The 13,146-nt window shown below is 48.6% G+C and overlaps 1 protein-coding gene and 1 long non-coding RNA gene across 2 annotated transcripts in view; one reads left to right on the top strand and one right to left on the bottom strand.

Annotated features, from left to right (window-relative positions):
• Positions 1 to 13,146, bottom strand: part of XKR6 (XK related 6) — a 175,557-nt gene that overhangs the window by 52,212 nt on the left and 110,199 nt on the right. The gene's annotated exons all lie outside the window — the stretch shown is intronic.
• Positions 4,654 to 5,576, top strand: LOC116183442 (uncharacterized). The gene is made up of 2 exons (XR_004148084.2): positions 4,654 to 4,800; positions 5,383 to 5,576. It is a non-coding gene; the product is annotated as an uncharacterized LOC116183442 (long non-coding RNA).

The raw sequence follows: 13,146 nt of genomic DNA, 5'->3' as shown, positions 1-13,146 counted from the left end.
CTATCTTATTAGCTTTTGCCACACAATGCCGCTATTCCAACACCAATCACCTATATTTTTTCTCTACTTTATCTTGCTACCATGCATCTTTCACAGCTCTAATTCTCTAAAATAGCTGGTCTTTTCTGCAAGGCCATATTTTGAAACTTATTAAAACTTGTTTTAGTTCAATCTCTCTCTCAACATTATCATCTCCATTCTGTAACCCTCTTAAGTCAACACACCATATCTCAGTATTTTCATATAAATATACAAGACTATATGAACTTTCTGTTAAGTTTTAAGACTTCTTTACAAATCCATTTCCCACAATCCAAGTCATTAGTGAGCAAGTTAAACAATTCTGAGCCCAGTATTGAACCCTGTGGGACACCACAAGTGACAGACCCTGTGCCACTGATCGTGACCCTCCGGGTTCTGTAGTTCAGCCAGCTCACGGAACCACAGAATCATTGAGGCTGGAAAAGACCTTCAAGATCTAAATCCAGCTTGTAAGTTAAGACAGCCAGGTCCAGCACTAAACCATGTCCCTAAGCACCACATCTGTGGGACAGTTCTCAGTCCAACTCATCCATTCTTCCAGTCCACATTTCCTGAGTTTATCCAACAGAAATGATGGGAGAGAGTGTCACGATCCCTGCTGAAGTCCAGGTACACAAAACCCACTGCTGTCCCCTCATCCATCCAGGTGGTTGTCCCATCTTAGAAGGCAACTGGGTTGGTCAAACATGATTTCCCTTCAGTGAATCCATGCTGACAACTCCTGATTGCCTTTCCTGACACTGGTGTTTTCCCACTTAAAGCATTTCATTTTGACAAATGGGTATCTCCCTTCGGGGGACAGCAAACAGAGTCACTGGGAAATGCCTCCCTTGTGTTAATGAGCATTTTGCAGATGTGCAGGGACCCCCACCCTGTGGGGAAAAATGCAGTGATGCTCTGAGAGCTCTGCTGGGCCTCCTGGGAGCTGGCAGGATGTCTCCCAGACTTCCTGGTGCACAGCAAGTCCTGTGGGATTGCTCGTGCCATTCCACACCACTACAGAGTTGGACGGACAGGCAGGTGGAGAAGGAAAAGCAGAAATAAATGAAACCTTCCTTGCCCCATCCTCTCTCATCCCAAATCAGTGAGAGGCTGCCAGTGCCTGGGGTGCCACATCCAAGACAATCACAGCTGACAGTGCCTCCCAGGGACACTGTCAAAAACTTTTAGGCTCATCATTCGGCAATGGGAAAATTTCCTGACCGACTTCCTGGGAAGAGGCCCCTTTGCAGACATGCTGGGAGTGCCACCTGCAGTTGGTGTGGCTTCAGCCCTGGTTCCTAGAGCCTGACATAGCTCCAGGATGGTGTCACCACCCCTGAAGGTGAGGGCTGGGTCACAGAAGCAGGAGGAGAGGCTGGGTGAGGATCCAGGGATGAGGAGGTCTGTGTGGAACACTTCTGGTAGGTGGGTGGAGGCAATACTGGGGTGCAGCCACACCTTGTGGGATGGGGGGGATGCCCTTGGCTTCTCCTCCTGGTCCATGTTTTTGTCATGGTTTGAGGACTGCAGGTCTCCCTGAGATATTGGCAGCACCTTGTGGTTTCTGGGGAGTTGGTGCTCACAGCTCCAGGTAATTCCTGACTCCAACACCAGATGTCTGATGTCAGATGGGAACCCTCTGCAGCCCAGGGAGAGCAAGGGGCGAGGGCAGAGGGTGGCTCCTGTCACACAGCCAGCCTCCCACAATGTCATCCTGTGGAGGAATTGCTCTCTGGGATGGGGAGAAGGTGGATGAGGTTGGACACCTTCCACTATCCCAGGTTGCTCCAAGCCCATCCAACCTGGCCTTGGACACTTCCAGGGATCCAGGGGCAGCCACAGCTTCTCTGGGCAGCCTGTGCCAGGGCCTCACCACCCTCTCAGGCAACAATTCCTTCCCAATATCCCATCTAACCCTGAACTCTGGCCATGGGAAGCCATTCCCTGTATCTTGTCCCACCATCCCATGTAAATGGTCTCTCCCCGTGTTTCTTGTAGGCTCCTTCAGGAACTGGAAGGCCACAATTATCTCATTCCAAAGTCTTCTCCGAACTGAACTATCCCAATTGTCTCAGTCTTTCCTCACAGCTGAGCTGCTCCATCCCTCTGAACATCCTGGTGTCTCCTCTGGACTCTCTCCAGCAGCTCCAGGTCCTTCCTGTCCGAGGGCAGGGGCAGCTCTGCAGGTGGGGTCTCACCTGAGAGGGGCAGAGAGGGCAAAATTTCCCCTGCCCTGCTGCCCACACTGGGGGATCAACCCAGGACATGGGGGATTTGGGATGGGTCATGTCAAGCTCCCAGACCCCTACCTCAATCTGAGATAAATTATGAATTAATTTGTATTAAATACCTCATTGACAAATCTCTCCATTGCCAAAGTACCAAGTGGGGTGAACCCCACGTTTCTGGTCCAGTAATTCTCCTGGTTAGAAATTGCCTCCATATTCACCCAAATCCTCTTTCCCACACCACACCCTCGCACCACATTCATCTTTCCCAGGATCTTGCCCACAAACCTTTTTATCTAACGATTCTGGAATTAATATTTAAACAGCTTTGATTTATTTATTTTTTTTTTACATTTATGAGTGCCATGCAGGACAATGCATTCCAGGGAAAAATGTACAGTGAGAAAACACACCATGTATATAAATTTATACCTTAAACATAAATGTAGGTTCATATATATGTGCAAACTTATATGAATCTATGGCTTATTTATTAATTTGAGGTGCATATACCTGTATATAGAGAGGCATATGGCATGTACACATAAAAGAAAATATCTGACTTATGAGCTATATATTTATGTAGGTAAACCATATATGTTTTTATATATCATATATATGACCATGTACATGGTTTATTTATTCATTTCTACATCTATATGAACAATCTCCTGCTGGCAGAGAGTTGAGACCAGGAACTGCTGCCTAATGTAAAGACGGGAATTCAGTTTGGAAGTCAAAGTGGAGTAAATAAATGAGTATTTTGATTGTTTTGTATAAAAGACCTTTGAAATTATTTAGAAAAGCCCTTTTTAGAAATGTAGGGAATGTCACTTCTTGGCAAAACTGTTCTTCCTGGTTGTATCTCCTTGTTTTAAACTTCACATTCAGTGCCTGCTGTTCACAGTGAGTGACCTATCGCTGTCCGACATTATCACAGCGCAATAAATCATAAAAGTACACAAAATAAAATAAAATAAAATAAAATAGAGTACAATAAAATAAAATAAAGTAAATTTTTTTAAATGAAAGTAAAATAAAATGAATGTAGCTTCATACAGATGGAATTGCTGTCATTGGAAAGGCAAAGGGTTTGCTCACGGATGATGCGAGGAAGCAGCTGAAGATAAGGAGAAATTTGCTCTGCCAGGTTGCTGCTCCTCATGGAGGCATCAGGAGACCATGGCCAAGCTCCCACTATCCTTTCCCCGTCCCGACATTCCTGGAGATATTACACGAGCTGAACTTGTCTCAGATCCTGGCATCTCCCTCCGTGCTCCCATTCCCCCCTGCCCTTCTCTGGTTTCCCTCCCGAGCTGCAGACGGCGGGTCTGGGCAGAGTGTCCCGGAGCCAGGGCAGCAGAGATCTTATCTCTGCTCCTGGATGCTGGGAGGGAGGGATGGAGGAGCCTCTCCTGCCGTGGATGTGAGATGGGACCAGTGCTCAGCCGCTCCCTCCCTGCATCCCATCCCTGCATCCCCTTCTCCGCCACTCCCGTCCCCCCAGCTTTGCTCTGGGAGGAGGTGTTGCTTTAAATTTGACCTAAAAAGAGCATTGAAGTGACTCATTGGATTATAGACAGATCCACACGTGGATTCTGGGCTGAGACGAAGGAATCTCGTTCACATCAATTCATGAATCCAAGCTCAGACACGGATCTGACAAATTGTGGTTGATGAGAGGTTCCCCCCCTGCCACCCCAGCCCTGCGATTTAGTTCATATTTTGATAATCTCAAGACTAACAGGCCAGGCGGGGATTTTATTCATGCCTAGTTGTTTGGGGAAGGGGGAAAGCAGCCAGAAATCACCTCCCTGGACTGAGTGTAAATCAGGACAAACAGTAAACATTCTCCACACGGAGATGTGCCACCCAGGAGAGCTGGGGGATGATACCAGGGGAAGCAGTGAATATCTTGCTGTGGAGGAAAGGGAAAGAGCCAGGATCCAGCATTTTGCCTCTCTTAGAAAATCACTAAAGCAAGCAATAGTAATTGGAGAGCTACTTGTAAGCCGGGCATCTTCTCCCCTGCTAAAAGCTTTGCCTGTAGCGCTGAAAGAGCGGCTTGTGATAAATATATATATATTAAAAATATCTGCTCTGACAAGCGTGAAGCTGGAGAGGCAGAGAGGCAGGGGAGGAGGTAAGGTGGGTAGGAAGCATAAATCAAAATGTTTTGCTGCTCCTAATTAAATCCAACCTGTTTGTAACAAAACCCAGTCTTGGTCAACGGGAAGATTGGAGGCTGAGGAGCTGCTTGATGGCCACAGTGGCCAACAACTGCCTGAGCCTCACGCAGGAACAGGGGGCCTGGGAGTCCTTACATTGGGATTTGAGCTTCAGGAAAACCTCCAGCCATCTGTGCCAGAGGAGGCAGAGCAATCGCAGCCAGGCAGGGAGGAGAGGGGGGGAAAGCAGCACAGGGAGGGCTGGGAACCTTCTTGCTGCTCCACATCCTCTGCAGCCAGACAGCTGCAATGTGCTGCTGCCAGCCCTGCAGCCACCGCGGCCTCTGCAGCTGGGAATGGGTCAGAAAGAGCAAAATCAGGTAAAAGGGAGGGCTGGGGAGGGAAGGGGGTGAGCAGGGAACCATGCTGCTGCTGCTGCTGCTGCTGCTGCTGCTGCTGCTGCTGCTGCTGTGCTGTTCAGGGTGCTGCCTGCAGCGTGCCTGCGGCCCTCACGCATCTCCCAAAGGAGATGCAGGGCAAGAAAATATTCAGAGGAGGACGGTGAAGGAGATCAGGGTGATGGAACGGTTTCTGTACATTCAGGGAATGGTTTGGGTTGGAAGGGATCTTTAAGATAATCTCATTCCACCCCCTGCCATGGGCACGGACATCTTCCACTATCCCAGGCTGCTTCAAGCCCTGTCCAACCTGGCCTTGGACACCTCCAGGGATCCAGGAGCAGCAACAGATTCTCTGGGAAGGACCTGTGCCAGGGCCTAACCTTCCTCACAGCCAAGAATTCCTTCCCAAATTCCCATCTATCCCTACCCCCTGGCAGTGGTAAGCCATTCCCTGTGTCCTGTCCCTCCATCCCTTGTCCCAAGTCCCTCTCCAGCTCTCCTGGAGCCCCTTTAGGCTCTGGAAGGGGCTCTGAGCTCTCCCTGGATCCTTCTCTTCTCCAGGTGAACATCCCCAGCTCTCCCAGCCTGGCTGCAGACCTCAGAGCATCCCCACGGCCTCCTCTGGACTCATTCCAGCAGCTCCACATCCTTCTTATGCTGAGGACTCCAGGCAAACATGTCACAGAGACCAAGATTCTTCAGCCCAGAAAAAGGAGAGCTGATGTCATCTAAGATAAAGAGTTGCAAAATCCAGAGTCCCCTGCAATGAAGGATTTCTCTCTATATGGGTCAGTTGGGTGACAGTTCAAACCCAGCAAAAAGAAGGCTCCTTTTTTTTCTATGAAGCACAGCTAAATTGGGCAACTCCTCATAATGCCAAGGGTTTAGAAAAATGAATAACAGAGAAACTCAACCACCAAGGAACATTCTGTTATTAAATCAACAGCAGCACATCCATCTCAGAAGCATCCTGGGATGCATCCCTGTGTGCTTGCCTTGTTCTTGCACCCACCTGCTGTTACTCAACATATTCCTGGTGGACTTTAAACCTGGCCAACCACAGCTGTGGGTTTTTTTAGTCCCAAACATGGCCCATTTCAAGTTTCTCAGCAAATGCCACTCAAAAGTTGAGTTAAAATCTGCAGGGCAGCCTGTGCTGAGCCTGATGCTTGTGCCTGCAGGAAATTGCCCAGTGCCCTGAAATCCTGAACAGGGATGGGTTTGTCTTGGCTTTCCCAGGGCATCATCAAAATCTGCCCCAGCTGAAAGCAGTTTTAGCAACAGAATTGGTCAGAGTGAAACTGTGCGGGATGATTTGTCCCCATCCCACATCCTGTCTGCAAAGGGCATCACAGACCTGATGTGTTTTGGGGCCACCTGATGGTTGTTGGGGATGTCAAAGCCACTTGCTGAGATCTCTTCATCAAGGAGTGGTGCAGCCGGCCCAAAATCTCATACACAACCTACAGCTCTTCCCACTGTCCTGACCCTGCTGTGTGCCTTGCAGCACTGGTTTCCAAAAGGATTGGGGAATCTTTATGGGGAGTGAATGCTTTTCCAGTGCTCATGTGAATTGTGAGTGGGGATCTGCTGAGCTGTTGGGAAGAGAGGGGGTAAAGGAGAAAGCTCTGGAGAAACACACAGGCTGCTACTGCTCTTCAATCCAGCCAAAATAATCACTGTGAAACTCCCACAGGTTGGTGGAGGTGCTAAATATTGCTGTGAAGTGGGCAAAGTGAGGGTGACAATTAGATACTTGATAAGGGTTTATTTGTTTCTTCAAGGATGCATGGAGTGGGAGGTGCTGTAACAGGTTCAGGAATAGGCTTTGGAGTGATTTCCCTTACCTGGGATGGGGAATTTCACTTGAGAATGCCATCAGACCCCTGGATTTGCCTTTCAGAGCTATCCAGGTTTGATTTATCCACACAAATAATGGAAGAAAAAATACCCACGGTCCCTGCTGGTGATTTGTTCCCATTACTGCCTTCCCACGCTGTTCGAAGACGTGGAGCTTGTTCCAAGCTGGAATTTGACTGACATCCCACTCCAAACACTGGAGCTCACTGGGTGATTTTATCTCCTCCACAGAGCAGAGATTGCCTTGCTGAGGGTGAGTAACCAGTGGTGCCCATTGCAGGAGTGATTGTGCTTTCAGAAATCAAAGTTCACCCACTGGGCCTGCTCTGACTCGGGAGACAGGAGCCATGGGAACCATTGTTAGCATTTCACAGGAGAGTGGGCTGATATTTTTTAATCAACATTCGCATGCTTAAACTTTGCTTCTATTTTTTTTATCCACCTCCTTTCTCCTTGTACATTTTCCAGTGCACAGAAAGAAAGAAAGGAAGAGAACTTTTTAATTAAACTTCTGAAGAAAACTACAGTACAAAGCTGTTCTTTATATTGCAGGAGATAAATCACTGCAAACATTTGGAAAAGCCCAGACTTTGGTGCATTGTGGCAATGAAGTCACACATCAGGAATGATCTGGGGTCCAAGTTTGGCTCCTGGTTGAAGGGGCCACCAAAAGCTGAACTTGGTGGCTAAGGGACCAAACCAGTGTGATGCTGGACACATCTTGGCCAAAGTGGATGGGGCTTGGAACAACTTGGTCTGGAGGAAGGTATCCCTGCCCATTGCAGGGGGTGGAACAGGATGAGATTTAAAGATTCCTTTTATTGCAAGGTGCCTTTAAATAAGCAAAATGCTAAAGCTGAAAAAGCAGCAAGAAATGGATAATGCAATGAGCTGAGCTGAACTTTAGGTGAGTAAAGCATAGGCCTGGTTCTGAGGTTCTTACCCCAGAACAAATCCATTTGTGCTCCTCTAGGCACAGGTGTCCCTCCATTAACTGTGAAGGAACTCAAGGGAATGCCCAGAAATGTGTTTCCATTTTGGAGATTTTCTTCTGCTTAGATGATTCTCTTTTTCCTTTGAGTCCAACAATTAACCCAGCGCTGCTGTGTTCACCACCAAGCCGTGTCCCCTTGTGACATCTTCTGGACACTTCCAGGGATTCCAGTGGGGATTTCCACCACTTCCCTGTGCAGCTGATCCAATGCCTGACCCCTCCCACTACAGTGTCACAGTGGAGCTCCGGTGTCTGCTCTGCTGTCAGTGATGGACTGACTCCATGTAGGCTCAATCCACACAAATCAGTGGGATGCAGGGTTATAATGACCTTAAGGAAGGATTTTTGCAGGAGGAAATGAACAGGGGGGAAAAAAGCCCTCCACTCTAGACAAGGTTTCCTCAACCCCTCCTCAGCTGGCTCATGAAACACAATGAGCTGTCAAAATATCCCTCCACTGTTTCCAGTGAAGCTCTGGTCCTGCTTCCATGGACTTTGGAGCAGCGTTTTGGTCTCCAGACCCAATTCCCTGAGCAGTTTGGCAGCAGTCAGTGCAGCTCATGGGCAAGAGAGGGAGGGATGCCCCCTTCCACACTCTGGCCAGGAATATCCCTGGATCTAATGGCTCATCTCTGGCCTTGTCCCCCTTGTGCAGGGTCATTTGGCTCTCAGATGGATCATGCAGCCACTGCAGCTTGTCACCATGGGTAAGGTGAGCTGTGATAAGCCCAGCATCCCATAAAAGCTGTCCTCAACACTGACAGCCAGGGTGATTTCCCACCCTGTCAGCAGCAAAGGAAAAGGAAGGAATGTAATGGGGCTTTTCCAAAGCATTCCTTGGGCTAATCCTGCTGGCAGAGGGGCAAAGCAGGCAGGGGAAGGGCAGGATCAGTAACAGAGTGCAGCATGTGGTGGCAGGCCTAAATCCCCACAGCTGTATCCTCACATTTTCCTTTGCTCAGGCACCAGCTTTGGTTGACAAGGGGACTGCAAAGGTTTTCTGTCACACACTTGGCTTTGTGTAGTGCAATACTCAGGTGGAAAAGCAGATATCCTGTCTGGCTGGGGCTGCAGAGAATCAGAGAAGTATGGAGAAATCTGGAGGTCTCTCTCTGAACATCTGTGTCCACCACCTGATCAGGTCAGCCAGGGCTTGGCAACATCCATGATTCCAGAGCCTCCACAAAGATGGAGATTCCCCCACTTCCCGGAGTGCTGCACAATCTCCTGTGAAAAAGCCTTTCCTGGTGTTCCATCTGAGCATTCCAGCATCTTGGAGAAGCAGCCATGGAATCTCAGAATGGTTTGGGATTTAGGTTTGTGTTGGGAGGGACTTTAAAGAGCATCCAGTTCCACCCCCTGCCATGGACAGGGACACCTTCACTATCCCAGGTTGCTCCAAGCCCCGTCCAACCTGGCCTTGCACACTTCCAGGAGCAGCCACAGCTTCTCTGGGCACCCCATGCCAGGGCCTCCCCACCTTCACAGGGAACAATTCCTTCCCAGTATCTCATCTAAATCTCTCCTCTTTTTAGTATCCAACAATTCTTGACTAAAAAAAATGGCTTAATGGGAAAAGATAAGCAAAGTGTGAATTTTGGTATCAGTTTTGCATTAGAAATAAAAAGGCATCAAAGAAAGCAGAAAAGTGCAAGGATTTTTTGACTGACATTTTACAAATCAAGTGTTTCAATCTCCCATGTCAGCACTTAGCTCAAAAGAAAATGGAAAAATCCCTCTGAAACAAAGGAACTTTTTTTTTTCCAATATCCTAAAGCAGAGGGTGAGCTGCACTGGGAAAGGGAAAGTCTGCCTGCTGAACATGGAGGGCGCAGGAGCACTTACAATCATGTAGTAAAATCGGGGACGGATCCCTCTTCCTCCAGGTTTACTCCTGGATTTCCATCCGTGCTTGAACTCAGCCTTTAGCAAGACGTGGGTTTGCCTCTCTCCACGCTGCAGCCCAGCAGCAAAGCAGGAGTTCAGAGACCACAGCAGGCATTATGTCATCCTGCGAGGAGGAGCTGGGCGCTCCTGCAATGACTTCTTTCCAAACCCTTTCATCCAATCCCTCCTCTAGCAGCACTGCTGAAGAACTGGGGGGAAAAAGGAGCCTGGCCCCGGGGATGGGTGTTACAGGAGGACATCCCACATCAGGATGTCCCGACCAGCATCCCAGAAGGAGAAGAGCTGCGGTGCCGGGTTGAGAGGGGTGGAAGTGCCTCCCTGGCTGTTGTTCACCTGCCAGATCCCTCCTGCTTGCAAGAAAATCTGTGTGCAGCAAAAGGTGATGTCATCCCTTCCCTGCTCCTGAAATCCAGCTCCTTGCTGAATGTGGCTCAGGGCTGGTGTTATTAACAGTCCCTTTTGACACATCCTGTGCTCTGATGATTTCTTTCTTTCTTTCTATTTATTTTATTTTATTTTATTTTATTTTTTTTTTCATTTTCCACCCCTCTTTTCCTCCTTTTGCTGCACACTGACCAGGCTCCTGAGACTCAGGTTGATTAAATTTCTATGCCTTGCAGCTTCCCTGGAGTCCACATAATTTATGTAAATACGAGAGATAAGAAACGAGGGGGAATCACAAGAAAAAATGGAGCATTAAGCCGCCAAGATCCATTAAATTCTCCATCACCCTTTTCAGAATCTCAATGCTCAGCCACACCACCCCCATGTTTTCCCCCTGCCACAGCGGCGTGGATCAAATGAACACTTGTCGGGCTGAGGAGATCCATGGGATCAGTCCCACCTCCTGCCTGAGATCCGGGTCTAGCCCTGCCTGTGGTGGATGTGTGGTGACACATCCCGAGGGACAGAGGTAATCGTGGGTAAAGCGAGGTGAGCAGGGTGATCCCGTTCAGGATCCTCAGGAGAGCCTCTGCAATCCCCCAGAGTGTTTCTGTGCTGTCAGCTGAGCCCACGGGCACGACCTGAACGTGGCCCCAGACCAGCCTTTCAACCCCAGTTCCTGGAAAGTTGTGCTGGGAAGGAGTAGGAGTTGTGTCAGCAGCCTGTTGTCTTCCTTTGTGCAGTCTCTGCCTTGCCTAAATCCTTCCTAATCATCCTGATGGTTGAAACCCCCTTCTCCAGCCTGTCCATCACTCAGCTGGGCAGGTCAGGCTTCAGAGCCAGCAAACATCTCCCTGGAACAGTTCCAGGAAAACTGGCACTGCAGTTTGGTGATCTGGCTTGTTAAAACTTCTGTGGAATCATGGAATGGTTTGGATTAGAATGGATATTAAAGATCATCTCATTCCACCCCCCTGCCATGGGCAGGGATACCTCCACTATCCCAGGTTGCTCCAAGCCCTGTCCAGCCTGGCTTTGGACACTTCCAGGGACCAGGGGCAGCCACAGCTTCTCTGAACAACCTGTTCCTAGCAGTGTTTTGACCCCCAACAAGAAGCAAAACCCAAAACCAATTCCTGAGGTTGGTTTGGCAGGTGTTCTGGAAGGGGGACAGTTCCCAGTTGGCAGAGTGGATGGGAATGCTGTTTTGGGAAGGATATAAGGACATGAGGAATGGGAAACACGGCAGTCAGGGCATGGCCAGATTGAACCAACTGGCCTCAGAGACAGAAAATACATCTGGGAATCTGTTCTGAAGGTGCACAAGCACTTGGCACTGGGACAGGCAGCTACACATGTGATGCCTGGTTTTACCTTTAATATATTTCATACTCTGCACTGCTTTAGTGTGTAGTCCTGAGCTTCATACTAAGGGATGGCAAAATCTTTGCACAGAGTAGAGACAAAACAATTCCTTCTCTAGCTTAGGACCAAGGACAAATGATCCAAACTTCAGGCCCAAGACCATGAACAACATGGACTGAAGAGACAAAAACAAGGATGGGACTTCATGGGCTGGAGCTGTAATTGGACAATTAACTCCAATATGCAAATGGAGCAGAACTTATAAAAATGTGAGGCCTTGTGACCGGTCATCCATTTTTGTGACCATTTTGGGTTCATCTTGGGTGTAGCCCTGGCTGGGCTCCTGTGCTGCCCAAGGTGAATCCATTGAGGTATTTTAATAAATCTCTACTTTATTCTTTAGCTCTGTCTGATCTCTGTTTTAGGTCAGCCTGCACAAGGCATCACAGGGACACACACATGGACACCTCTGCCCGTCCCGAGCCAGGCCCAGCTCAGTCACCACAGTCACAACACTCCCAGTCAGAGCAGGGCTGGAAGGGCACCTGCCCCCACAAATGACAGCTGAGACCTCTTGTGACAGCACCAGGAGCCTCGGGGCTGTGCTGTCTGCAAGCCACTCAGACCCAGAAAGCTCCTCTGAGACACAGCCTCCTGCTTCTCTGGGACTTCCAGTCCTGCACAGAAAGTGTAGTTAACCCCAGCTCCCGGGAAACCTTTCCCTCTGCAAATGGATGGCACTGGGAATAATGCCATAGATTTATTTTAAAGTTTTGAACTCACAGGCATTACTTGAATTGCTTTTCTTAAGTGTGACAGAGAGAAACACCTCTTTAATGGAAGCAGAGACTCTCCAAAAACAATATGCTTTCAGGATGCTCGAGCTTGAGGAAAAACCACAAATCCTGAGTGGTGATGACATCCCAGGAGAAGTCACTGGCTGCCACTCAGCCCTGTCCCTAACCTGGATGCTGTGGTACTACCATGGGTTTTTCTGCCTTCAGTGCTTTGTAGAGTCAATCCTTGGTGCCTGTGCCCAGGACACAATTAACTACTCCAATAATCTAATATCAACTTATAGATCTTTCAATAGTCATCCAGGATCATGGTCTAATTAAGACTACAAATTAGTTAATCATGTGTGATGAAGTCTTCTAAGAAAATTACACCCAAGGCTTCCATTCTGCCGGAGCAGCAGATACTTCTGACAGAGCCCCAAAGCAGAGACTAAAAGAGTGGTGATTAAATGGAGTGATGGATATGAAAAAAACAAAGCTTTGTAGGTTTCAAAGAAGGAGGCTACCTATAATCTGCAGCTTGGAGTGCTGAATTATTTGAGACAAACTTGATTTGGCAGATTCTCTTGAAATATCTGATAATTTTACAAACCACTCAGTGGCCAGCAGTTGAAAGAGACCTATTGAGTCTCTCCCACTGGAGCAAAATATCTAATTTTGAGCAGTGGGGCAGTGAAACACACACCAAGACCACCAGTGATCACAACCAAAAAGGGCCAAGGAGAAGTGACAGACTTTTTGAACCTCCAGACCTGCAACGAGAGCGACCCAGCCCTCTAAATAACGCGCGCCTGACATTCCTCAGGGTTTGAAAGGTCTGTTCCTTGGCTTCATCCCGTGCCATGGCTGCATCATTTGCTGTGCTCTCACGCTAGAAATGACAGCAGTCATTAGGAACAATTTATGCTCAGGGAAATAATTATGGTCATTAATGGGGCTGCAAAGCAGAGGCTCTCAGGGAGCAGGAGTGGAGCGGTGGCAGCCGCCCGTGCGTGCGCCGTGACTGATGGGCTCAGC

This window comes from Lonchura striata, chromosome 3, assembly GCF_046129695.1.
Source record: "Lonchura striata isolate bLonStr1 chromosome 3, bLonStr1.mat, whole genome shotgun sequence".
NCBI lineage: Eukaryota > Metazoa > Chordata > Aves > Passeriformes > Estrildidae > Lonchura > Lonchura striata.
This window is presented reverse-complemented; position numbering and strand designations above follow the sequence as displayed.